The sequence below is a fragment of the Crocodylus porosus genome, unplaced genomic scaffold (genome assembly GCF_001723895.1).
Source record: "Crocodylus porosus isolate Cpor-Errol unplaced genomic scaffold, CroPor_comp1, whole genome shotgun sequence".
NCBI lineage: Eukaryota > Metazoa > Chordata > Crocodylia > Crocodylidae > Crocodylus > Crocodylus porosus.
Window position 1 is genome coordinate 50,381,004 of NW_017728886.1, and position 27,862 is coordinate 50,408,865.

General features: G+C 40.3%; 1 long non-coding RNA gene across 1 annotated transcript; it reads left to right on the forward strand.

Moving 5' to 3' along the window:
* The first annotated feature begins 1,366 nt into the window (after nucleotides 1-1,366).
* LOC109321230 lies at nucleotides 1,367-19,688 on the forward strand. Its single transcript, XR_002104010.1, has 3 exons — nucleotides 1,367-1,378; nucleotides 17,953-17,956; nucleotides 19,452-19,688. It is a non-coding gene; the product is annotated as an uncharacterized LOC109321230 (long non-coding RNA).
* The last annotated feature ends 8,174 nt before the right edge of the window (nucleotides 19,689-27,862 follow it).

A 27,862-nucleotide genomic window follows, 5' to 3' on the forward strand; every position in this document is an offset into this window, starting at 1 on the left:
GACAGAGTTATTGTCATTACAGGCCCATCTACCCATTATATCTATTGCACAGTTACCTTGGAACTGAGCAATAAATTCAGATGGGCTATACATACAAATTAACTACTGTGCCTTAAAAAGGTCCTGCCAGTGATAACGTTATTGCTTGAAAATGTGTAATAACTTTATAAGTGGTTTCTATCTGGTTTTAATTAGCACATGTAGGCAGGCCTGTAGCTGGGAGCCCTCAGCTGCTGTGATATCTCCAAGCCACTGGGAATCACATTGCACCCTTGGGACTGGAAGATCACAGCCAATGTAGTCTTCTGGGTGCAGGGGTGTCGTGCCACCCCAGACAATGACTGCAAGATTGCAGCAGCTGCTATTTCTCAGCAGTTGTGACCTCCCAGCCACAGGGTGCACTCACACAGCTGGAAGACTGCAGCAGTGGCCCACAGCTACAGGGGCTGAGTCCCTCTCAGTGTTTGATGTTTTGGTCCTGACCGTGCATATGGTGCAGTCCTTCAGGCATGGGACTCTTGGTCCTGGCTGTGCATGGTCCCCACAGCTGGGAGTCCTGTCAGGAAAGGGGTCTTCCCCTACACCAGCAATAAAGTGCGATTGGCTGTAACGTGCAGTCTCACTGACATGCCTCCTACCGTGTACATGTGGCATGGCAGGAGGTGTGATTGTATGGATTGTGCATTCAATCCAATTGCACTTTTACTTGCAGGTGTAGAGGGAGTTTAAGTTACTCAATTCTAATTGCTAAGCCTTATGTAAAGTTAGCCTCTGCATGATGCAACTGGTTTCAACTAGCCTTGGTGAGGGCCTCTGAAGGTAAACTTATTCACATCCTCCTGGCATCCTGGCTAAGGTACATTGCCCTAGGGCAAATAGGTAATTGAACTGAGAACACCTTCTTTCTAAAAATCAAGAGAATATTGATTCCTCCATACAACACAGCCGTAACCCTGCATAACCTTTTTGAATTTGGGTGGGGCATGTTTAGGAATGCAAGGAATGCCGTCGAATAAAATCATGCTGTTGGAGGCTACAAGATTGAATTTCTCTAAATTTCCTGTTAATGTCTCATCACTCAGGTTTTAACCTAGAAAGAGGAAGGTTTTGTGAGTTAAACTTGCCAGTAACATATTCTTTCTGCTTCTAAATAGCAGTGAAATTTAAGAACTACAGATGAATGAGATGCATCCTTCATATGAGAGGATAAATGGTCTAGTGGTTGGCATGATAGCTTGGCATTCAGGAGACAAAGGTTAAGTTCACTATCCTACCACAAGTTTCCTATGTGTTGTTGGGTGAGTCTCTATGTGTAGTGCCCCAAAGGCAAATAGCAATAATAGTATTTCCTGATATTGAAGGAACTTTGTGAAAATAAGTATATTAAAGACTAAGAGCCTCTCAGAGAGGACTCTATAGGGCCTTCAAGATTCTTGGTACTTATATAAGAAGCATTTTTTCATTTTAGATCCCTTTATGTTCTCACTCTGTAGTCTAAGCCTAAGCTAAACACCTATTGATTACAGTAAGAGTCTTGGTTGGTTAACAGATACACTATTTGTGCCCTTTACTGATAATTTTGAAGATTTTTCAGTTCCAACTTCACAGTGAACTTAGAAGTTTAGCTACAAAGAAGTTAAGCAGCAGCCAAACATACAATCCAGAGAGAAGCGTATTGGGTCTTGGGAGCTTGGAGCTTGGTTGCTTAAAGGTATATATACAATTATAGATAAATGCGATATCGTCCTTATAAGACATGTGATTAAATACTTTCAACTGCGTAACATGCCTATTTCTATTCCTATCAGCTGTGCACAGCCAATGCAATGATTGCTTATTAGAACTTATATAACCAATAGTAAGATTCAGCATATACCTGACATTCTTGACAACATGTTTTAATTTAGAATAATTCTATTAATTGGTTTGCTTGGCATGCCCTCTAATCCCAGGAAATCTTCACATTTTGTTAACATTGCTCTTCTCTCCTCCTTCCCCATTCTTGGTAATAATTTCACCCTTTAGGCACTGTTCAATCTCCTCTTTAATAAATATATATATTCAAGAATGCTTGTGAATCCTGGGACAGAAGAATAATAAGTTATCAGGCACCTTAGTGGATTTCTCTTTTTTTTTTTTTTTTTTTTTCAACAAAAGGAAAATATCTCAGGATTGCTTTTTCATTAGTTTTATGGATACAACAACAACAACAAAACCTATTTAGTTTATAATCAACCATATGTACTTTTTTACATTTTCTTTCTTCTGTGTTTCCTCGGCAAGGCTACAATTCTCCAGAGTCAATTTCCCTAATAGAGTCCTCCCTTACTATGTTGGACAAATGTCATGTCCCCTGGCTCTCTCCATCCTGTAATGAAAATAGACCTATTGCCAGCTACACCTTGCTGATTGCTTCCTACCTGCTGCTAAGGATAATTTGTGCAGTGTAAATGAAGACTTCAGCAGTTGCTGAAGGAAAAAAAGGTACAAAAAGGGACTGCTGTTCGGCATTTACAGAAAACAGCCCATACAGAAACAGTTCTGTTTAGTCAAAAATGTGTAAAGTGTATAAAAGTTCTTTAAGTTTTCACAATACTAATTATACCAGCCATCATAACTGTTTTAACCTGAAAGATGAATCACATCTGTTGTATTGTATTTCATTTGCTCAGTCCTGTGCCAAGCATCCTGATGTAATTATTTTCTCTCTTGTTCTTGAGGCATAGATTTTGTAAATACTTTGTATTAAGTGTAGTGCTTACATTTATTTTAAAATTATGAATACATCTGGAGTACTTAATCCAGTCTTAGCTACCTGGAGAATCAAATATTGAGAGAAACCAGGACAAAGGTCTTTGAGAATTTGTCAGGTACTGTAATTTTGATCCCCAACGGGTTGTTTTCCAAATAGCTGACCCAATCTTCAATAGGTTAAAAAAAATCGTTGACCTCTTTGAGAACCTTGAGGTTACCACTATGCTGCATGTTATGGACTTTCATAATGTCACAGTATCAGTACATGTCAATGATCTTTACATGGGCTCTTCCTTTCCCTTTCCCATTAGTGAGAAGGAGCCAATGGCAGTATGGCAAAAGAGTTGGCTTGGAGATGGGATCTGAGAGGGATGCCATTAAAGAGAGCAGGGTCAGCTATCTTTGTGTGCCTGGGCTGATATGCATGGGTCTTACCTCCCATCTACCATGAGAAAGGACATATTATTTTATACTGGCCTTTGCTAAGAAATAACATGGCATGGATCATATACTTCCTCTCCTGCATATTTTTATGTGGAAGAGAGCATAACTTTTCTTGTCTTTAAAGGATGGCTACTGTCCTTTACTCATGTTTTTCTGCACAAACTTAGATTTGTTTGGCAAATACTGGGATCAGAGGTAGAAATAGTCAAATAACTATTAAAAAAATACTTCTCATGTGCTCTGTGTTATAATGAGACACTTGGTCTGATTTCTAGACTAAAGTGATTCAGATATGTTTGGGTAATTATCTGAGCTTTTATCTGCATACAGCTTTTCACCTTTTTCTCTCCTGTAAAGACAGAAGCAAAGGAACTACTTAGCAAATCAGCATATTTTTATATCCTATTTACAGGTCCTTTTATGATACTCTACTGAAACTGGATTCTCCTTTCTACTCTCCTCCCCCTCCCCTTCTTCATTTGTTTCTTTGTCTCTTCTGAATAATACTTAAAGGATCTGTTATCATTAGTTTAAAATGTTTTCTGCAGCTTGACAGTTAGTATTTTTTGATCCTCTCTAATTATCCTTCTAAACTTGATTTTCTTTCCCTTCACAGCTCTTACGTCCTCCTCAAGAAATTGTTTAGACTTTTAAAACCCACTGCTGCTGTTCCTTAGTAATACTGCACTTTGGCATACCTTCACACACTCTGTCCCTCTCCAGTTCCATTAGCTTGTGCTGCTTTCTTTAATTCCAAGGGCTTAATGCTCTAATTTAAAGTGGAGTTTTTTGGAGACTCAAAATGCCAATAAATGCCAGACTCTGGAAGCTTTGCTCACTAAGAGGGGTATTGCTTGCCAGAGTGTTATGAACTGATGTGATTTAAGGTTATGCCTGTATGGTAAAAATATTCTCTTTGGTGCTCTCAAATATCCTGTTCTACTCCAGGAGCCTTCCCTTTGCACAGGCAGGGTAAATTAGCTCTGGCAGGCAATTTTTTAGTATCCTTCAGCAACAGTCCTTAATCCTTAAACACTCCTTAAACTGACACCTTGGGTAGAGATGATGAACCTACTTCCAGTTTAGAAGGCAGCTCACCTGGAGCACTGCAGCATGCTTAAAGGCACCTCTTCCAGTTTGCCTGGTAGAGGTACTCTAAGTCACAAAGTATTGCTCTGAGGTGGCTTGCAGTGATGGCTAAAATTATATTTAGAGGTTTGCTTTCGGGAATTAGCTTATAGGTAAAATAGATTCAAACGGCATTCAAACAGTGGTCCAGGGCAACAGCAAGGGTTAATTGATTTCTAAAAGCCTAGATGTCACACCGTTTCACAGCCTTTAAGGCAGACAGAGGCCTGTACAGTGTGGAAACTGTAGGCATGTTCCACACTGTTCCATAACATAAGATAAGCTGGCACCAGGTCACTCAGAGCCCTTGGACTTTCCAGTTTGGGGGAACACCAAATTAGGAGGGCACCAGTAAAGCCCAAATTAGGATGTGTGCTTGTGATGGGCTTGTGAACAAATGAATATGCTGATGTGGACAGTATGATGACCACAGAAAGACCAATCAGCAATGCCCACAGATGAAGAATCATCAGGAGGGGGAAAGAATATAAAAGAAGGGATTTCAGATCAGCAAAGGTCCCTGAGATGGGAACCCAAGGCAACCACAGAGAGAGAATATACCACCAGCTTGTCTCACCTGCTCCACTGGGGTGGGTGTAGAGGAAGCTTGGCCTCCAACCTCCAAGTTGCTGATATCTGACATTCAAGGGAGAACCTCAGAATGAAGCTTGCTTCCTGTCCAGACATATCTTCCCCCTGATGACAACCCTGGGACTGGTAGATATATAGAACTATTTGCATTATTTTTACCTGCTATCACTGCATATCAATAAAATTTGCCTATTATTGAATAGAAAGTGGTCAGTCTGAGGATTTTAGGTCTGCCTGGAACAAGGTATCTGGGTCATAAATCCAAAGCCAGCAGAAACTGAGGTGAATAGCGGTTAAATTAGTATCTGATTTCACAAGGTGCTGACCACCTCCTAAAGGTAGGGAGCAACCTCAACTCCCACTAAGGCTCAGTGGAAGTTAATGGGCTCATCAGTTTGCAGTAGTGAGACAATGCACTAAATCTATGGTACAGCTGGGACTAGAACAAAGAAATCTAGCATTTTATCCACACCATCCTCTTAAACTGGATTGAATTTCATTTGCTACACTTCCAGCTTGTTTTTTGACTCTTTGCTGTGAGTTGTTCATATCTAATGAGGTTTATGTATAAGTTATTGGGAGCATCAAGTTATCAGAACAACCAGATCTGTTGAATCTTATTTTGATCAGAAAGGAAGGGGTATGGAAAGTTATGCCGTTGTGCTTCTGCAAGTGAGATGTACATGAGTTAGAATTCATCTTAGAGGAGAGCTGGTAGCAATCACTGCCACCTTTCACCAGCACAGCTGATAGCAGATCAGATGTCCTGAGTGGGGACTGTACCTGGTACCTTACTGCATCTCCAGTTAGCTCCATACACATTCTGTCTGGCTCTTACCTCTTGGAAACTGGGATTTCACCCTCCTCTTCAGTCAGGTTTTCTGCTTGCAGGGTTACAGCTTCTCTTCTGCTGGTGGAGTGACTCAAACCATACACTTCTAAAAATACCTGTACTTCTTCTTGGTTTGGTTTCCTGTATTTCTTTATCATGAAGATGTTCCGTGAATTTTTAAAAAATAATAATGAAACTGCGTCTGTGATTTTTGTCTATATTGGAAGGCAAAGGACAGCAGCTGTCAGTGCTGTTGAGAATAATTTATACATTGTCTGATTTACCCTCCTGGGATTATAAATGCTGACAAGTTAGCATAAGGGCAAAGGTAAATCAGTCTGTCAAGTTTGCATTCTCTGCTCCTCGCTCTGCCACAAAGTATTGGACTTATTGATTGATTGCTTTTGATTTGATTTTAAAGAGTTTGGTTACATCAGAATGACACAGTCTTCAGTATGAATTAGAAGGGTAACATTGTTTATTCAACTTGGTTTCATGTAGACACTACTTTTTACATTCAGCCCCACTGCTTTATTTCTCTGACAATATTGCTCCTTAGCCACCCCAGTATGGACTATCACTCAGTTTTAGCATATCTTCTTGTTGCTATTGCCTGTTGGCTTCTACCAGTATAATACATTTGGACCTTTTCACCAATTGCTTCTTTAGTTACACAATCTACTCAGAGGCTGCCATCTTCAACTTTCTGATCTAGTATAGCTTTTGAGAGTATTCTTGTGTGGACTTCCCTATATGATTTCAGCTGAATATTTGAACAGACAGGTTATCAATCTGCCCAACTATGAGCTATTTTAAATTAGTAAAAATAGCAGTCAGGCTGGCAATGGAACATATCTGAATGTTCACAGTTATACGAGCTGAACTCAAATTCAACCTCACCAAGAAGACGGGAGCTTTGCAGATCCCAGTTGGAACTTTATCTGCATTTTTGGGCCTAATGGAAATGCAGTGTAGATAATTTTGAAGATATGTATAACGATCTAAAGTTTTATAGTACTTATACATATTGAACAGATCAGCAAAACTCTTCATGCTTCACTCTTAGTACACACATTTTAAAAATCCTCATTTCGCTTCCATTTTTTTGGTGAATTTTGTGCCATTCAAATTCATAGAAAATATACACATCTCCAATTATTTTTATACATATAGGACAATAAGTTGGAAAAATTAAAAGGAATACACAAATAACTTATCACTTAACACGGAAGAGCCAGGAACCAAAATGATTTTAGGCAAAATAATATTTAAGACAGAGTAGTTAGATAATGGAGATAGTACACTGATAACGGAGATACAGTGTATTGTGAAAAAGAAATCTGTATTAGGCTTCTAAACTAAGGGAGGGAAAATAGATGTTGGAGATACGGAAGTAAAAATTACAGGATGACTTTTAGAAGAGAGAAGTGAGGAAAGTAAAGGGAATAGAGAATTACGTTTTGCCTGATTTTAATTCTCTCTCATAAGGAAATGTATGAAAATGCATTGTGGAATCATCTCTAATTATACAGACCTACAAGATCTTTTTACTTAGAAGTTCTAATTCAGAAAAGTACTTACACATATGCTTAAGTTCCAGTGATTTCAGGGTGATTTAGTATACATGCTGTCTTGAATTGCGATAGACTTCAAATATATGTTAGTGCTATTGATTCTACAACTGGGGCCTTACATGAAGAAAAGGAAAATCCAAAGTCAAAATTCTGTAGAAATGGTATACTTTGGGAGTTATATTTACACCTCAGTCAAAACCTCCACTGCTTCCAGCTATAATTTTGCAGATTCTCTGAAATCAGGGAAGTTATACTGGGAGATAATTTGTCTCAGAGACTTTAAATAACTCAATGAGAGCTAAATGAAGATTGTTTGAATCTGATTTTTCAAGGAATAAGCTGATTGCTGGAACTTGTAAAAAAAAAATTCTGTGAAAGCATATTTTGATGGCAGATGGCTTTTCAGCTAAATTGATTATTTATTTTTTAGTGGATTTTTTTTTTATGTTGAGAAACCAAAAAACCTGAAAAACCACAGACCACTATAATTTGAATAGCTATTAGTTATAATGAGACCCAAAGCAATTATTAGTTCCTATCTAGGTAGCCAAGACTTGTGTAAATTCCAGAGATTCAGTTTTCAAACCCAATTTTCCCAAGTTTTGGAATAGGTGTTTATTCTCCATTTGAGACCATTTAAATGGTTCCATTTAGATACTCTATTTCTCTGATTTTTTTTTTTTTTTTACAATTTGTGATCTAGTAACTATTATGTTTGAACCAAACCTAGCTACCCACATGAATTCATAGATCCTATTACACATTCAACAGCCACACATCCATTACCTTTGTTCAACTGCTCAGATATAAACAAAATCTGAGGAGCTGATTCTTGTTGCTCCAACTTTTTTGCCCTTCTGCTTGGGGTCTGCTTCACACCCACATTTTTTATGACCTGGAAGAGGAGTTGCAATAAATACATGACACATTGTCCTAGTTGGTCTTGAAACCGTCCTTCTATCATCATTTCCCACCCCCGAGATTGCCAGTGTTTAACTGATCTGGTTTGGTTCATTTGTGCATTACTGCCAACTTCCTTTGTTTTTCAGGACAAATATTCTACTTTTTTTCTGTTCAGTAACATCACAAACCAGAATTTAGCTTTCCTCCATGTCTGCTGCATACAAGGCCATTAGATCCACCTTCTCCTTCAGTGACTATTTCCTCTTCTGATACGCTTCTTCAAGGACAGATTAACTCCCATGGCAAATTTCAGACCTTCTGAGAGTATCTTTTATCTCCTTCACTCATCTTAACACACAACTTGTTGGAGTTCAATAGACAATTTCACTAATTCACCAGAAACTCCTTCATTAAGGGACAGATACTAATTCTACAGTTCCTTTAAGCTTGTTTCCACCAATGCTACAATAATGCTGGTTATCCAAACTAATACATATTACTAAAATCATTTACACGGATACTTGTACTTCTTACAGTAGTAATTGCTGGTATATTGAAACAATTGCAAGAGTGGCTAAACTACCCAAGAGCTTGCAGGCTTATGGTAATGTGCCGCTGACACTGTTGTTGTTAAATAAATAAATGACCCCTTTCTCTGTCTCTTATTCTCTCTCTCTCTCACCACCCCTCTCTCTTTTTTTTTTTTATCCCCCCAGCTTTTCAATTACAACATTTGCTTCTGGGATGCCTACCTTTGAGGAACTGATCTGAACCAGCCTCCAATTAGTCATCATTCACCCATGGGCCTACACTTATCTTTCCAAAACATAACTGTGCTGTCAAATTGCTCCTTACATCCCTTCTTTATTTTACTTAAGGACATATTGCCTCTTTTCCCTAAGACTAGAGCCATCTGGGCTCTTTAATTATATCCTTTTGTTATTCTTGTTGGATTATTTTAGACCTGGTGGCATGAATTGGTTCACAAATTGAGTTTGTCATTGTTGTTAAGCACTCTGAACACATTTCCTATATTAGCACATCAACCCCATTCTTTATTCTCTATGGTCACCAGCATGGAGTTTTGGAAGTTTGGTTAATGGTTACTTAGAACAATACATAAGACAATATAGCACTACCTAAACATTGTTAACTTCCCATAATACATTAGAAATTATTCTACATCATATACTTTTCATACCTTAAAGGGTGTTAGTCCCTACACAAATCTAAGTCCAGCTCAAGAGCTAGACCAGGTTAAACTTTTACTGGTATAAGAGATCAGAAACTGGTCTATATCCATAACAGGGCAGAAGTATGGCACATAGACCAGGTTCCACTTTTTTTAAACTAGTCTAAGATTTCTCCCCCACCAAAGGGCAGATGTGTGGTCTGTTAGCTACCGATTTAAATTATACCACTAATAGAAAACTGCATAACTTAGACTGATTCTGCTTCAGGCTTTTTGAATGTCACTACCTAGCCCTACAGATTGGTCCATTGCCAATTTATCCAAGAAGCCCTGTTGATACTGAGGTTCACTAGGAACATAAACTCCATAGACAAGGGGTGGGCAAAATACTGCCTGTGGGCTAGATGTGGCTTATGGAGGGACTCTGGCCTGTGGGTTCCTTGGTCCTGCCTGGCCCAGGTGCCATGTTGCCCATGGCATATCCCACAGTACCCAGCCATGCAGTGGGGCTCAGTTTGCTCCACAGTTGGACTAAATTTCTAGGCAGTCCAGGAGATGTGACTCCTTCCAGCTGTCACTGCTGCTGGTCCCAGCCCCATGGTACCGGCAGAGACCCATGTGCACAGCCCTTTCCCCAACCTACCCTGTGTGTGCTCTGGACCACTCACCAGTGATGAGCAGTGGCAGCAGCTGGGCAGAGGGTACTGCAGAGAACAGGGGAAAAGTGGCTGCCTCTGCCTTGCCACTGCCAGGCAATTCTTGCTGCAGCAACCTGGAACCTGCACCTAGGCTGCCTCCTCTCTACCACCATCAATGCCACCTCTGGGCTTCCCAGTGGGTCGATGGTGGCAGTGGAGGGGAGCCACAGGGTAGACTGGGCATGGGCTCCATATGGGTGCATCAAGAAGGGCCCAGCAGTGGTGAGAGGGAAGCAGCCATTTTTCCCTTGTGCCTAGCAGCAGCTTTTTCCTGGCTGCTGCCACTGCTCAGTGTTGGCAGGTGTTCTGGGGCAGGCATGCAGCAGGCTGGGGTTGGGGCTTTGCGCACAGGTTCTGCCTGGCCCAGAACTGGTCCACTCTGGCCAAAGCAAGTCCAGAGAGGGCATAGGGTGGGCTGGGTCAGGGCTGGGACTGTGCACTCAGCTACTGCTGGGTGCTGGTGGTGGTGGTGAGGAGGATTCGCGGGGTGCATGGGCTTTGGGCGGTTGTGGGTGGGGAAGGTGTTGATCGGCCCACAACAGCTCCCAGAACTGCCTATGTGGCCCATAGGCCCAAATAATTGCCCTGAAGCAGACACTGCCATGTCTGTCTCTCCAAATTGCAGATCATAGTCCAACACCTACATAATGGAGTCTGTTTTGCAGTAGCACCATTTGAATGGGCAATTTTAAATTCCACTTCCTGTTTATTCGAGAACTTTTTATCCAGGCTATGATATTTGAACTGAGTAGTCTGGAATTTGTTTTTATGTTGGATGGAAGTGAACTCATCTGTCTCATGCAGCTACTTTAAATGAAAGGCACCTTTAACCAGGCTTGATGCAGCCATAGTATGATCTGATTTGTTGTGCAATAATACAGTCTCTCTCTTGCATTTAAAAAGATGCATCTATGGAAATACCTATAGAATTACAAAATCAAATGGGAATGATGCCAACAAAGAGTTACTACTTTTATGATAAAGGGGTAAAAACCTAAAGTATTGTCTCATAATTTCACAGGGTTGTCCAAATAAGGTGCAATAGGGCAAAATATAATAATATAATAGTGTTCTGTTTCAGTATTTTTTCTTTTCTCCATATTTTTTCTTCTCTTTATCTTGTGTTTCTTTCATGTTAGAGTACATAAGGTAGGTGCAGATTGTTATATGCTGTGGAGATAAATCTTTTTCGCATCTGGCTGTTGACTGCCTGGGTGCATTATATCGCATTGGAAAATAACGTGAAGATTTGTTGTATGAAGAATTAAAAAATGGCTGGCTGATTGTTTTTAATTATAGCCCACAGAAAATAAACCACTCACTGATGTCAGTGAGAGCTGCAAAAGAATCTATTGTCATTGTTTGCAGATCCAGATGTGAATAATTCCTTTGTGTAGCTTAATTTCTGAAAATAGGTAGAAAGTTATAAGATACTTGTCAATAACAGTCCTTATTTAACTGGAGAATATCCATATGCAGGGAGAATTCACATGTAAAAGTATGCCTGTTCAGAACCGTCTGAGAATGTGCTCTTTGTGTCATTTTGTCAACATGGAAGAAGACATTCCAGATTCTAAAATCATGGAGAAAATAACCCCTATAAAACATGAGTTTCTCACTGAATATCTCATCTCTTCCAGATTTTTAATATTTACAGTTGTAGAGACTAATGTAAGGCCTGATCATGTCAGCATTAATTACTTTTGTGGGTAAGTATTTTCTGAATCAGGCCCCCTTTTTTTTTAACGAAAATGTGCATATGTAGTCTCTGTGGTTTGCATTCATTTGCATCATATTTGCAATTTGTAATTAAATTTGTAGTCTATTTTTCCCCAAGTACTTCATAGTTTATTATTATTATTATTTAATATAGCCTGTGGAACGCTGAACACTGATTAAGTGTTGTATGCTTTCTGTTATCTCTGAAGCATAACCGATTGAGTATTGTGAATTTTGGCAGTGTGTAATGTAGCATTTTGCTTGCTGTGCAGCACTAACAAACAACACATCAGTAGTCATGCCTGTCTCTCATTTAAATGCAACCTCACAGTCACACTGCACGTTACAAATATCTGGGAGCTGTGTGATTAGTTAACATCTTGCGCATAACCCTTAAAATTATAGCAAGTTCTTAGGAGATAATTAGCTCACTGTGTACCTCTAGTGAAATGAACTATGGCTCAGCACTGGTAAGCACTGTATATTCTGTGACTCTGTGGAAAGACAGCATGAAAGAGCCTTTAAAGCGGAGCTCAAGTGTCTACAGTATAAAAAAAGAAAACCTTCCAAATAGGTATTTGTGCCTTATCGTGACCATTATTGTCTTTGCCTGGTACATCCATGTAAGTGTAGACCTACTTAAGGCAAAAGTTCCAAGTAGATCATGAAATTATTTATTTATTTTCTTGCTTCTTATCCACTTCTGTCTCTGCCACTGATTTTCTCCTTCCCTTTTTTATTTTTTGTTCTTCCCTTGTCTAGCTATTTTGCTAATGTATAACACATGTCCAGTCATTACTGGCCTTCTCTCACTGGAGTCAACATTTCGCACCCCTTCTAAAGTTTACAGCTTGGGTTCATCAGATGTAAGTGGAGAGACAAAGCAACACAATGGAGCAATAAGTCACACAGGAGGATGTGCAGTGTTCAAAAAGAGGCAAGGTTTACAAAGAAAAAGTAACCTCATTGCTTTAGTATGTGGATTTGCGAGTCTTCGGGAAATCCAGGCAGGATCTTTGTTTGCTGCTTCCTGTCAAAATGAAGTGCTGCTATCATTATTTTTTATTAGGTTTCCTCTGTACACTTGTTCTATCCAAAATATTTAACCCTCCCATTCAAACTGGATCTTAGGAATTTTGATCTGAGCAAAGCCAGTATTGAAAATGTTGAAAGTCCTTCTCAGTAGGTAGATGTTTTGTAAGCTGCCTTGCTACCCATTTATTGCCCTATCCTTGTCAGTAATAGCACCGCACACTCTTTGAGATACAGGAACCAGGTGATGTTTGTTATCTTCTTTATGCATAAGACATACTGTCCTTCTCTTCCTGTCAAAAATCAAAACAAAGTTTAAAATTCAGTCTTTCCTCCCTCAACAAAAATTTTAGTTTCTTATGCTCACAAATGGCAACATAATTAACTATATAAGTAAAAATAAGAAATGAAGATTAAAGAGGATGTATATTAAGGGAAAAGGAATAGACCAGTCTTTTCTCTCTTGCAAGCTACTTGCCTAAAACAATATTGCATATTATATAAATAAGAAATAGTAGGTAATGATCTATCTTTTATTCTCTTCCCTACACTCTCCATACTACTACTCTGTCTCTCTTTCGCTCCGGCAGACATTAAAAAAAAATAAAGTGCTTTACCAGAAGAAGCAGCATGTGATTTTGACCCGACTCCTCAGTGTCTATATAGATTGGACTCTTCAGTGGGGCTTTTGGTGTTTTTGGCTAAAGCTGATTCAATCAGCTGTTAAACAAAAGCTAAAAAAAAGCCCCAATCTATACAAAAAAAGTCCCAATCTATACAGACGTCAGACAAGCTGAGTTTAACTAATAGGCTGCTTCTTCTGGGTATGTGCTAGGCTTGGCATGGGAATGCGTTGAATTTGAAGTAAAGTACTGTTTTTGGTTTTTTTAAGTCCGCAAGCAGCCCCTGGTAACTACATACATGAATAGTCTAAATTTGTGAGCAGAGTTAGAAAACCAATATGCCTTTAAGGGTGGAAACAGACATTGTTTTTGTGTTGACATAAACATTTTGGCCCGGCAAACAGAGAAAAGTCCAGGTCAACAGATGTCCATACCCCTTGTCATGCTGCAAATACAGAAAATGTTCAGTGTGGCATAGGTAGTATCAATTTGTGGTGCTTTATTATGGCAGATGTCTGTTAGTTTTATAACAGGAAAGTGTGGTCAGCTCAGACCTGCCTAAATTTTCCAGTCACCCTAGACAGGCACTCCTGGGCTTTGGGAGCCTGACATTGCATCTAGGATTAAGTCCCTGAAGTCTCAAGAGCTCCTGCCTGGGTTCCCACTTTTTTGGATTCCCCGGGTGCCTGTCAACATCCTGGTGCAGCCCCAGGCCTGGGACTGCCAATCAGCTGATTGGTGGTCCCAGCCCTGGAACCGCACTGGCGTGTCCAGCTTGCTCCAGGGTGGCTTCCAGGGCATGTCTCCTGTAAGCAGGGGAAGCTAAGATTTCCCTGCCTACAGAGACACACCTCCAGAAATCTCGAGGGTGCCTCTCTTATAAACAGGGAAAGCTGGGGTTACCTGCTTACAGAGACGCACTCCAGAAATTCCTGGGGAGTGTCTCCCCAGGCAGAAACATATCACCTGCCATCCCAAAAAATGAACAGACAGGACAACAGACAACGTGTTTCACCTGATGAAGTGGATCAGTTAGCCTAGGATGGATCCCAGCACAGCTGATCCACTTCAAGTGACTACATCTGTTTCTAGCCTAAGACACACTGAGTGTGTCTACATGTGCTCCAAACTATGCAGTGGTTACTGCATAGTCATTTTGTACTTTCTTAAATATTTAAGTGGTTACTCCACAGTCATTTAGTACTAGCATAAGCAAAAGCGCATTTTTAGACAGCTGTATGTAACAGAGGGCTGTCCCCAGCTAAGCTCAACATCAGCCCACCCACCTATCTAGGGCAGTCTGCCTTGCGTTTCCTGCCACACCTTTTGATGTTTCCAGAAAATAGGTGTTTATATGTGGAAGGCTGCCCATTTTGGTTGCCCTGATGCCAAGGGTGAAATACACAGCTCTGAACCATCCCTACACTGTGTCCCATGCCTCACAAATAGCATCCAAAATCACTTCCAACTCCTCCAGTCCCTTAGCTGGGCCACACTCAGCCTTCAGCCCAAACTTGGCCTCAAGTGTTGTCAGATGTTCCTTGGCTTCTCTGCCCCTTCACTGGGGCCACAACTCCAACCCCTCACTGGGCTCCTGGGCCTTACAGCACTTGGGCCTCAGGCCCCGCTCATTGGACCTGAACCCTGTGCTTTTCTGTCAGTGTGTGCTCCCCTAGCCTTTCCCCTCCACAAGGAATCCATAAGGCAGCAGAGGCTGAGGCTTTATGGTGCCCCATCCTTGACTTTCACTGGGGAGGCACAGGTGTGACATTTCCTGGAGACTGCCCCACCACAGGCAGCCCTACACATTATCTTCCCCAGCAGGTTGCAGTTTCATGTCTTACCCAGGATGACCAGGAACCTCCTCCATCCCCATATTTCCTACCCTGGCCTCCAGATGTTCTGGGAGCTACTCTCCTCAGGCTGTGTAATATTACACCACTGGCTCCCTAGATGTGCCAGCTCAGCTCCTAGGGCCTGGGTTTATACCCTGGCTGCCCAGCTGTCATCCAATCTGGTGGCCCTCTTGCGGTCATGTGACCACCTAATTGGGCCTAACCTCCCCTGCTGGCTGCTCCACAGGCTGCTTAAATCTCTTAAAGTGGCAGGCACAACTTGTGCTCTGCCACACTACTTACTTAAGCAAGTACTAAATGACTGCACAGTAGCCACCATTAGTGTGGAGTCCCAGCACCACACGGGTCATTTTCAATGGTACTGCACAGTAGCATTGGTGTCATGGTTCATGTCTGCCAACACTCATCGCTACGGTGACATGGCATCTTGTGTAGTTGCGCCCATAGTCGCTTAGAATTCTTATCTGCTCCAAAATAGTCAAAATCCATCCAAAATTATAGTTTTCTGAAGTGGAGCGCAGGGAATTTTCAGTCCTAAAAAAATATGATATATTTAAGGATTGACATCTTGCAAATAAAGTGGTTTGTGGGACTATTTTGAAGAAACCTTTTTTCCCTTAAAAATGCTGTTTCTACAAAAGTCCTATTTAAGAGAAAAATTGAAATGTAGTTTTTACATATTTTTTCAAATGCCAAAGTTCAATGTTTAGCTTCAAAACAATTTTTAGTTTTCAAATTAAAGCAAATTTAAATTAAAACTACATGAAAAGGTCAAAATTGGAATGAAACATTTTGAATTATTGAAAAAGGCATTTTGATTAAGCTTTTCTGATCCTCCCTCCCAGGTTTCTGCTTAAAGAAAAAATTCAAAACATTAACTACTTGTTCTTATTCAAGATGAAAATACTTTCAACATTAAAAACAAAATCTCATGTGAGAGCAATTTTGTTACTTATCTCCACTCATAACGGGTCAGTGCTAGCAGCACCTCTAATGCTGTGGAAAAAAGGATACCATAAGCCTTCAAATAATTCATCATGTGCTCTTCCAAAACTGGATTATCTTAAATAAAAACTTCCATATTCAGGTATACCATAGCTAATTTAGGTCATTTTGAGAATCTTTTAAATTTCATATTATAGCTGTCTAAACATGCCATTTTGCTGAAACAAAAATGTTTGTGTTTGCAGAGTGGTGATTTTAAACAAAAATATCTTTGTAAAAATTTAAATAAAGCATTTGAATAAAGTTAAACTAAATGTTTTAATTTTATAAAAAATGGAATGTTTCCATTTAATTGAAAATTGTCTCTGATTTCAGGTTTCATTTGATATTAAGCTACAATATAGTGTAAAATGAACCTGATATTACAATGAACCATTTATATGTTATTGAAACAACATAAATCTACTGATACCAAATTCATGTTTCAAATATCTTTTATAAGACATTTAATTTTATTCTTAATGTCATAAATTCTCATAGAATAGAAATTCCAAGTTTTGACCAGCCTTATTTATAATCATTCTACTGCAAAAGCTAGCACAGCCAGCCAATGATTGGTGAAAAGGTTAAGGATCAGGTGCAAGAATAACCATTTTGGAGATATGTAATTCAGGAAAATTTTAATCTGGTTCCTTTTCTGTTTCTTTAAGCAACATAGCAGAGTGACTCTTTAGAAAAGGTTTCATTCTTGGTGGAAACCAAAGTACAAAGATCTAAGCAGAACAGTGAAAGCCCAAATGGGACAAGACCTGGGGACACCTGAAATAAAGAAAGTAATTATGATGCTGGCAGCATAGGAAGTAATGGTAGGAAGTAGTAGTTACAGATATGCAACTACAGGGTCAACTTTAAGTAATGCCTCATATGACTACTATAGCTTTTCAATAAACTATGCACATGCTCTCGGTCATGTTGTGACCTCAATTTTTAAGCAGATCTCCTACTGAAATCAAACGTGAATCCTGCTTAATAATCAATTGTCTGATTCAGCCCACTTTTTCTTCATGTCCCCCCACCCAGTCTGGTTGCTTTTTGATTAGGTTTTCACTGCATGAAAATATTACCCAGAGTTCCCCCCACCTCCTGTTGTAATCCTGATAAATTAAATTGGCAAACTTTTTCACAGTCTCCTTATCTGAATAAGTAAATAGCATTTTTCTGAAAAAGAAATACTGAATTGACAGGCATTTAGGTAGTGCAGGTATCACTGTTTTACAGTTGCAAATTTCTCACTGTGTGTTTTCTGTTTGCTCTAGAATTAATTCTCAGCACAGCAGTAATTAGATGGGTACACAAGGAGGGATAGGACAGCAAGGATTTTTTCCCCATGCATATCTTGCCACTTCACCTTACAAAGTGACTGCAACACTTAAAGGTACTTAAAGATTTGATGGCTCTGGATAAGGGCTTTTATTAAGGAGTGGAGAGATGATCCCAGGATTAGAACAATAAACTAAGATTTGGGATTACAAATCATTATTTCCTTTTGCGATAGGCTTTCTGTATCACCTTGAGCAACCAACTTTATTTATTTGTTTATTTGATTTATATGCCAGTCTTTCCAACAAGGCTCAGGGTGACTTACAATAAGAGAAGAGAAGGGTAGTTTACTGGGTTAGTCTGAAGTCAGGGAGAAGGCAGCATAGATTTGCATCTTATAGATTAATTACTGCTAACTGATGAAGTAAGTCCCTGCTGACAAAAACTTACGCATTTCTAATTTAATTAGTATGTAAGGTGCAAATCTGCCCTGCCTTCTGCCTTCCCATAAAAAAACAGAGCAGCTAACAAAGCAGGAGAACGAACATGAGAACAAAACAACTTTAGAGGTGACTAGAGTATAGGGAATAAAACAGATTTCCCACCCCCCCCGAACAATTTAGGGCAAGACTCAAAAAAGAATTGGATGCCCCACTCAGCCACCTAGGTTTTAGCTACCTGCCCTAGGCTTCCTATACGAGAAGAGTTTTAAGCACCTTAGAATGGGATCCATAGGTGAAATGGGGGCGCTAAATTGAAGTGGTGGGTTCTTAAAAACATCACTTCAATTTAGGGTGAAGTAAACCCCTGCATCATGCACACATCTGTACACTTACCTGCCTCTCTGGTGACGGGGAGGAGAGCAAGCTGCTGGAGGGTGGATCAGCCCCTAGGCTGCAGGGGGAGCTCATGTTTCCCTCCGTATCAGTGGCATGCCTTGTGCCCCCCTCCCTAGGTGGCACTCGCCAGCAGGCATCTGGCTCGGACAGTGCCGGGGGGCACCACAGCCACAGAGGGAACCACCAGGCTGCCACAGAGCTCAGGCAGGCAGGCAGGCCTCAGGGGAAAAAAAAGATCAGGTGCACCGCTTTTTTTTTTCTTGGGTGGAGTCTGCTTTCTCGAGCCAGGCTGCCTCCAGGGCTTGTTGCAAAGCCCCTGAGCTGCATGGAGTCTAGTGCTTTGCTCTGTGGCTGTAGGGCAGCAAACTAAAACTCCTCAGAGGAGTTTAGGTTTACTGCACCCCAAGTCATTTAAGGCACATTACACTGCCGAATTTCCTACAGCAGCTGGAATTACTGCGCAATATGCCGCTGGCGCATGCAAACACCAATACCTTTAAAGCGGTGCAAAAGCATTTAACCCACTTTAAAGTGTCGCGCACACATGCTTCTCATTCTGTCTACATATAGCCCATAATGGTTAGTGTGCTGAGTGGACAGCTGCTTAAAGTCATATAGGCACCCAGATGTACCCAGTAAGGAAAAGTAAGGCACAAGGCTTACTCAGGGCTGCAGGTAGGTGTCTCCTATCAACCCTCCTCTGAAGAAGAAATGAAGAGGACTTCCTCTTATTTTTAAAGCAACAGAAAAATGTACTTCTCCTTTTCTGTAAAATAACGATGTGGTAATCCTATATCATATCCTAAATCTAGGTTTAATTTCATTCCCTACTTGATGGGATTCAAACCCATATTGCTCACTTTCTTAGAGAGTTACCTAACCAGCAAGCTACAAACTATTGTGAGAGGGGCAGTTTTCAATCCTTAAATGGTAACCCTGAGCAGCTGCATTGTAATTGCAGTGTGGAACTCATGGCCACAACATGTTGTGGAAGCCGACAGTTTAACTAGGTTCAAAAAGAGATTTGACATATTGTTGGAGGAAAGTTGCATCAGTAGCTATTAAACATGGGAATTAGGGGTACAGCCTCTGAATTGGAGCTTTGCAGGCCCAAAATGCTGGAGGCTGCAAGTGGGAGGAATGGTGGAAAAATACCCTGGTTATACCCTGTTCACTCTCCCTTTCAGTCTCCACTCTCTGCTACTGTGTGACGAAGGATACTGGGCAAGAAGGACCGTGGTCTGACGTGGTACATAGTAGTTCTTATGTTCTAATGAACAGTGGGGAAAAAATCAAGATTTGTTGGGTCAGAATAACAACATGAAAAAAAATGACTCACTCTTGAGCTGGACATTTCTTTGGGATTGGAAAAACCTGAGTTCTGGTCCTCACTGCCAGGCTCTTTCTGTGTTTTATGTTCAAGAATCATCATATACAATGCTAGAAAGTCCTGGAAAGAATCCTGGAAAGAATCATTAGAAACCAGGTTTCCCCATTACCAAATAAGTCCTAATTACTAGGCCATTACATAATGAGGAGCACTGCCTCCTCTTCCTCCAGCTGCATTTTAAAAGAAGTTGGAGTTCAATGTTCATTCTGGTATAGGTTGCTTTTAGAATACGTTCTGTGTTAGGGACTTAAGTGGAGGCATGCCTGCTTTCTGGATCCTAATCATGGATAGGCCTGTACTAGATGCCAAGCAGTTCAGCCCTATAGAAACAGGTGAAGTTATGACATACAAATAAGCAAAACTCTTAAGTGCCTATAGAAATTTAAGATCAAACAGTAAAATCTCCATGGAGATTAGGCATCTCCAGGGTTAGACACAGCATCTAGCAGAGGTTTTCAGAATAACAGCTTTGAATGTAGGTTCCTTGAAGTCTGCCCTAATCCAAGTGGGATTTAGTCACTTTCCTATTCATTTTCCTTGTTCTGACAGATTGAACCTCATCTATCCCTACTTACAATTTATTCATAAGATGTCTATTTTTCCCTGCTAGTACAAAAAAAATTTTTTAAACCTCAAATGTTGCCCCAGAATGGCATTTGACCTCTTTGCTGATACCATGCACAATGCTACCATAAGAATAATGGACTTCCTGGTCACAAGACTACCTTCACAAAAACCAGCAACTAGCCATCAAACGACACAATTGTTTTATTCCATGTTCGCTGGGAGATGAACTGCTATGCCAAAGAAGAAACACTCTATAGTCTGTTACCATGTAGTCCTCCATATTTTCCATTTTTGTAAATAAAAATCCCATATGCAGCTAGAGTGTGAAATTCACCCCTGTGCAAAAGACCAACATATGGCCAATGCTGGTCCTAATTTCACAAAAGAGAATTTCACTATAACAGAATGTACAGTGCTTAACATTTAGAAAATGAGATATTCAAAGCTTCCCTGTCAAATATGTAGGGCCAGATTCCTGACCCTGACTCTGCCAGCCTTTTACTTCTGAGAACACAAGGCAGGCAAAACACTGTTGTGAGCAGGCAGCTGAAGATGCCTTCCTTTGATAGAAATGGCAGAAAGTTTGTTACCCAAGTGGCAAAAATGTGATCGCCTTTTCTACAGAGAGAAGTTGTATTTTTCTTTACTTGTATTGTCGGATCTAGCACAGTAACAAGTAGCTCCAATTTCACCTTAACAAGAGCTGAAGGCATTCATCTCCTCACTAGATAATTATCATCTAATGGTCTCGACTATAAGACAGTTTCTAACTTTCATTATGTAAAAGTTGCATTAAGCCTTGTATGTGAACAAGAATTCTGGTCTGGATTCTCATGAAATACTGCTTTGGAAATAAAAGGGAAAACCGCCAATCTCCAAGTATTAAAACTGAGATTATGATAGCTGTGATACTTGACTTCTTAAGAAATCGTGCTTTTTTTTAAGTTGCTTAGGTCCTACAGTGAAGATCATGGCACAAGACTATATGGCGGATAAATGAGAGGATTTTATTATTTTAAAGCACAGAGAATAGCACAAAAAGCTTATTGCCTCATTTTCATTTGTCAGCCTATAAGGTCAAATTCTTAGCTGCTGGTTGAAAACTTGAGGGTATCTTTGTAATGAAGACTTCTCAGCTGGCATTGAACGCGCAGAGTTGACACACACACCTTCCTCCACTAACTCCAGGAGGGGGCATAGTTCTAAGGTTGGGGGGACATAGTGCATGTGGTCGAGGGCTCTTGGGGTTGCATAACCCAGTTTATATTAACTGAATTCACTGAGCCTTGCAATACTGCACACAAAGAAATGGGCTGAGGGGGATTTTAGGATGGATATGACTGCAACAGGGTGCCTCGTCTCACAGCAAAAAATGGTTGTGTTCAGTGTTTTCCAAACTGGTCGCCAACTTCTGAACAACACTTCTGCTGCTGCAGTGGAGATGTCGCTCTGGTAATTATGTAGGAGATGATTCACTGCAAAGTACCATTTGCAGATAATGATCACCTGCAGTGTTAGGGATTTTTAAAAGTGGGGGGGGGGGAGGAGAGGAAGAGGGGGAGAAGGGAGAGTTAAAATCCTGTTGGAATTAAGAGCCTGAAAGTTTGTCCTGTGAAATCTGTTGTTTTTATTGTTTAGTTTTGCTTGGGAGGTCTGGCAGTAAAGAAAAGTCTTGCGGATGAACGGGAACTAAAATAATTGACACAATTAGTTCAAGCAGCAAGCGGAGGTTTTAAAGGAATGCCCTGAGTTTTCTAGCTGATCTTCCCCTCACAGTTCTCAGCTGTTTGAGAATTGGGCCCTAAGTCTTCTTTTCACAATGATTTTGTTTTTGTAAATTAATGATCTAAGTGATTTATTATTCAGTTCTTCTACTGCTGCTTTATTTCTGTTGATCTTTGTTTTTCTGCTTAATTTCTATAAATTACTGTACAGTTTCCCATAAGGTATAATTAAGCAGAATTGCTAAAGTTTTAATTATTGTGTATTATAGATGTTGAAAGCAACATTAGCACTTAGCTTTAAAAATGTGATAGTATATTTATAAGAGAGCATTTATAAACACATTTACATATAGTTAAGATGAAAAAGGTATTTGAATTGTAGTCATTAGCATTTCTTCAAACATATGGCATACCAGCAGAGGCCATGGGCCATGCCTTCATTAACTGAACACTGTTTCATCAGTATCTCAGCTTCCTGCTGTGCCACCCTGTGGCGTACCCTTCTGTCCCTGAGGTTTCAGTGACAAGGGACAATATGTCCCCAAGGTGAAAATCTGGGAAATAACGCAGATTAGCCCTTAGAGGAGTTCTTATGATTATTTAATCATACTTAGGAAAGAAGTGCACAGTGCCACTGAAGGATTTTTAATGTTTTTCTATCAGCCTACTATTTTCTCTGTTGCTGTGCATGATTGTATCTTCAACGTACCATGAATATAACTACAGCAGAACATGACAGCTTTATGCAGCATATTATAAGGCTGACCTGTTTCAAATTTGCTGGTGTAATGGGCAAAGCCTACATTGGTACTAATAGGTATCCTGGGTCAATTATCATTCATTGGCCATAATGTTTTTCAGCCGAAGGATCAAGATGAAACGTTTCTTAACGACAGCACATGTCCATTTAATTTTATTCCCTAATAAAAAATGGAAAAAGAATAAAAACATTCTTATAAATGTCATAGTCATATTTTATTTGTTCATTTCTCAGGTATATAACAAGAGCTTAATATGACAGGCAAAGACCGTCATTAGTCTCCCTTACTCTGCCTACCATATTTATCACTGTGGTATGGTAACATTTACTACAAAAATATGTATCTCTTCAAAAAGTTTTAAATTCCATGATCTATATGTACAAGGAAAATTAATAAACATTATGTATCCAAATGACAGTGTGGAAGAAATTTATTTTTAGAGGCGTACATTCTCAAAGTGCTGGGTGAACACCCAGGAGAAAGGCAATGAAGTGAAGAATCCCTGTCAGAACATACTTTTGTTTTAAACTTTGTCTCGATGTTTGTTTAATTTAACAATGCTCAGAACTCCACTGATAGCAATACAGTTGGTACAATACAACTCCCTATTTGGATCCCAATCCAGGAAAGCACAGCTAAGTGGACAAGGACTTAGGATCTCACACTGGGCTAAAAATTAAGGTCAAGCTCATTATGTCCATGGCCCCTTTGGAAGTAGCCTTGTTAAAAGTAGCCCAGCTTGTTAAGTGTTGGTGAAAATGAAAACTTAAAAAACAACAACGACCACCACCAAGTTAGTCTTGTCATAGAAAACTGGGTCCGAGTCTACGTTTAAATCGATTTTATCTGCTTCTAACTGCTCTGCCTTTCATTTAAATTAATGTAAATCAAATTAGTACCAGTGAACCTAGAAGCTGGAGAAGGATTTGTGAACTTAATTTCTGTCTCTCCCACTGACAGGCCAATTATTTAGGGTCTTGTCATAGAGGACATTTAAGGCATGTTAACTGTACCTAAAGCATGAGCATCTGTGTGTTCAAGAAGTAAATCGCACGCTAAGTGTGATGGTATCATAGCAAATTTAGGACTTTTTTTGTTTGAGCAGTGTCTCCAGCTTATTAAGTAACACATGTTGAGCTATCGTTGGGCCAACCCACAGAAATAATATGAGCAATTTGCAGTCCTCACCCATCCATGACATCAGCTAGGGACCTTCTGCTGTACTAAGCCTCCATTATCAATCCCAGCTTCAGCACCACACCAGAGTCTTGAACCAACTCTGGTGCAGTGCAATCGTGGTTTTTACGAGCTGCAAAAATGGGGGCTGGGGTCTTAAATCGGCTCTGGTGCAGTGCCCAGGCTGGGACCAGCAATCAGCTGATTGTCAGGCCCAGCCCTAATACCTCCCGGCAGCCAGTTCAAGGCTCCAATGCAATGGTAGGCCCAGGACCCTAGCAAGTGATTGTTGGTCCCAGCCCTGGGACCATATTAGAGCTGGTTCAAGACTCTATTGCAGTTCCAGAGTTGGAACCAGGAAGCTGCACATGTAAGAGACTATGTTACGAATTGTAGTAAACTTTATTGTGCACCTGCTCAGAACACAGATGTGGCTGATAGGAGTGATGATTATGATAGCAGTTTCTTGGGACATGAGCTAGTTATCACAAAGTGAGGCAGTGCTAGGTACTGTGCATCAGTTGTTCTGTGATATCTGTCCATCTGTATGCTCTAACCTCTTGGTTCCATGCAGAAGTTCACTCCACTTTCACTGAGAGCGAAGCTATTGCAAATCAGTAACAAGGATGCTTTGCTTGAAGAGGGCTTGGAATGCTGTAGCTATAACCAGGGGGTGGATCCAAAGAGGGTAAAGAACATGCCATATGAATAGCAGCCTTGAACTTTTCTTAAGACCTTGAAGCATGTAAAAATTTCCTCCTCTTCCTCCTCCCTTCCCCTTTGTGCATAGTCACACATACCCTTCCCCACTCCCCAGTGCCCAAGAAGTTCTAGACTCACTTCTGCCTTGCTCTAGCCAATCTATGCAGGGAGCCAGGGACAGGAAGAGTGGGATGATGGGCAGGGTCCTCCTTTCAGCTGGATTCCTTTAGTCTTCCCCACTACCCTGGGAGCAGGCTTTAGGACGAGGAACCTGCCCACTTCTGCCTTTGTCCTTGGCCGAGCCAGGCTCCCTGCACAGCTCAGCTGTAGTAGGGCAGAAGGATCTCTGGAGCTCTCTCCACTCCCAGGGCAACTGGGACAGTGAAGACAGTGGCAGGTGGTGGACTGGTTGAATGGGAGGGGAGAAAACAAGAAGGGAGAGGAGGTGCCACTGGGCATGGAGTGGAGAAGAGGGAGTGCCGAGAGCTTTGGGGGCATGATTTTAACCGATTCAGGAATTTTAAAGTCTCTGACTCTTGCTCCCACATTGTGGTCTGCCCATCCCAGTGGGGAGCGGGGAACTGGGAGCAGTGATGCAATCACCCCTGCAGCTCCAGGCACTTTTTCTGCACCCCTCTACAAAATCTTAAATTGGCCATGGCCATGATGGTCCAGGACATGTAAATATTTTTATATCTTTGTAAACTGAAGAAGGCCACTTTGTGCCCATAAGCTTGCTCAACATCTCTCCCATGTTTTATCGGACCATGTACAGTTGGTCCAATCAAAGCTGTCCCTCAAAAATCTTTGTTTGAAAAGAAAAGACTTAGCCTATGTTTCACTGTTTTAAATGGATAAAATTCTGCTCCAGGGTTGTCAATGAAAGTGTCAAATTGTTTCCAGTGGATTTATAAGGTTTCACCTATACTTTCAATGTGATAGCTCTAAATGTAAGTAAAAGTATTCTGAGAACTTTCCCCCATGTAGCAATAGCTGTAAAACAGGTGTCACATCATGCTTTGATTTATTTACTCCTGGTGTTCCTTGAAAAGGATGGAACTACTTGTGAAATAAGGTACTGTTCAGCTTTAGTAGGGGTATCAGAATCTAGCCCAATACAGAGGGAGGGTATATGAGAGTGCATGTCAGCACATAATACAAACTTAATTTACGCACCAGTGTTTGTGAGGAATTGGATATATATATCTCTTTTAAGAATAAGCAAAAAAAAAAGTAAAGCCCTAATATTAATTTTTGTAATTTATTTCCATGGTGGGGATAAAGTCCTATCCTCCTCATGCTATCAGCACTATATAGATTTAATTAATGGCAGCGTGGAATGCCCTTATTAACTCTGTCCTTCAAACCCTGATATCATTCTAGTTCTATAGTAATCATAAACAAAATGTAAAACCATCAGCCAAGATATCTACATTTTAGTAATATTAATGCTCTCATTCTATTATACACGTGTCAAATGTGACAAAACTCACTGAACTTCAAATATATACATAACAGATTTTTGATATAAAAAATACCAGTTTTTGTTATTCTCACTCAACAGCAAAATTAAAGATACAGTGCCAAGGGGGCCCATACCATTTGCAATCTGTAGCATTTCCAATGTATTTTCAACAATATTGTAAATATTTATGGAGTTTTATATAGACTCTATGCTTCCTTCTGTTTGCGATGCATCAACAAGACACAGTAGGATGTCATAGGCAGATATTTACTTTGGGGAATTCCCTTTTGGACTCTTATGGTTGAAAACCGCTTCATGACATACAGTACTGCAAATCCCCAGAAATGTACCATGCTATTATTGCCAGCTGAGTTCTTCCAAGCAAAGATGACATCAGCCATCTGTCATGTTATACTAATCCTGGGAAAGAAAGCCAACTGTAGGGAAAATAAATACCTTTCATATCTATTAGCCAAATATTTATGTTAAAAATGAAATGATTAAAACCTCAGTAGTCAAGTTAATTATTGTAAGTGAATAATCCTTTCCAAGTAAACTATACACCAAAAAACATATTTGTCTTTTTACTTACCTAAAAGCAAATTATGTCATGAACATATGTTTAAAATGATGAGCTCTTGCTGGATATTGGTAAATGTGTAGTGATTTTCTTGCCTGTGGATACCTCCCTTCTGCCAACATACTGAGGCTGTTCACAATGATATGCCAGGTACTGCGTTGTTTCTGTATCTCTGTTGGAGCAAATCAATCTTTCACCGGACTAGCAGCAGAAAAGCTATATCTCCCATCACAAAAATTGCTACAACTCATTTAGGAGAGCTGGTAGATTCTTAGGAGCTCCATAAGGAAGTTTAAAAAGCCTCATTGGCCTCAGACACCTAGATCTCAAGAGGGTATGGATATAACCTAGCATCAGTAAGTCAGACTTATAGTAAAATTCAGACTGAAGGGATTTGTTAGTTTACATGAATCTTAACTTCTGTTGGGCTTTGGTACCTTTTGGTACCAGGTTAAGTAACTAGTCACAGCCCCACAAAAGTACTTCAAATTTGGTTCTCACCTAATACAATAAAAATTAAAGTACCTGACATTACAACCTAATCGCTAGGGACGGACATTACACATAAACCTGTTTAAGTGATCATAAATTGGTTTAAACCTGTAACAGAACATAAGTTCAGTCCACATAAACCAGTTTCAAAATGGCTGAAATTGGTTTAAGATAAATCTGGCTGAATGCAGTATCCGACTTAACTTATTTGGATCAAACAGATTTATGCGATGTCTGCCCCAGACCAAAGAGTCAGCCAACCCTGGCAATATAGCCACCTGACACAGACAGAGGAGTTAATCATGAGCTATGCATTCGAAGATCTGACTTCAGTCCACTTAGAAATACCTGAGCTAGCTCTGAGCTGTTTAGCTTAGATACCAGAAGTTTAGAGTAGCCACAACATCATGAAGATCAGCGTAGGCCGGCTGCCAGGCTATGTACCAAGTACATTCTGTAGCCCATGCTGTACCCTATGCTTTTGCAGCTTGTTGTTATTAGTATTCAAGCTAGCTAGTTTAACGATTTCTGGGCTATGTCTTGTCTACGTAAGCT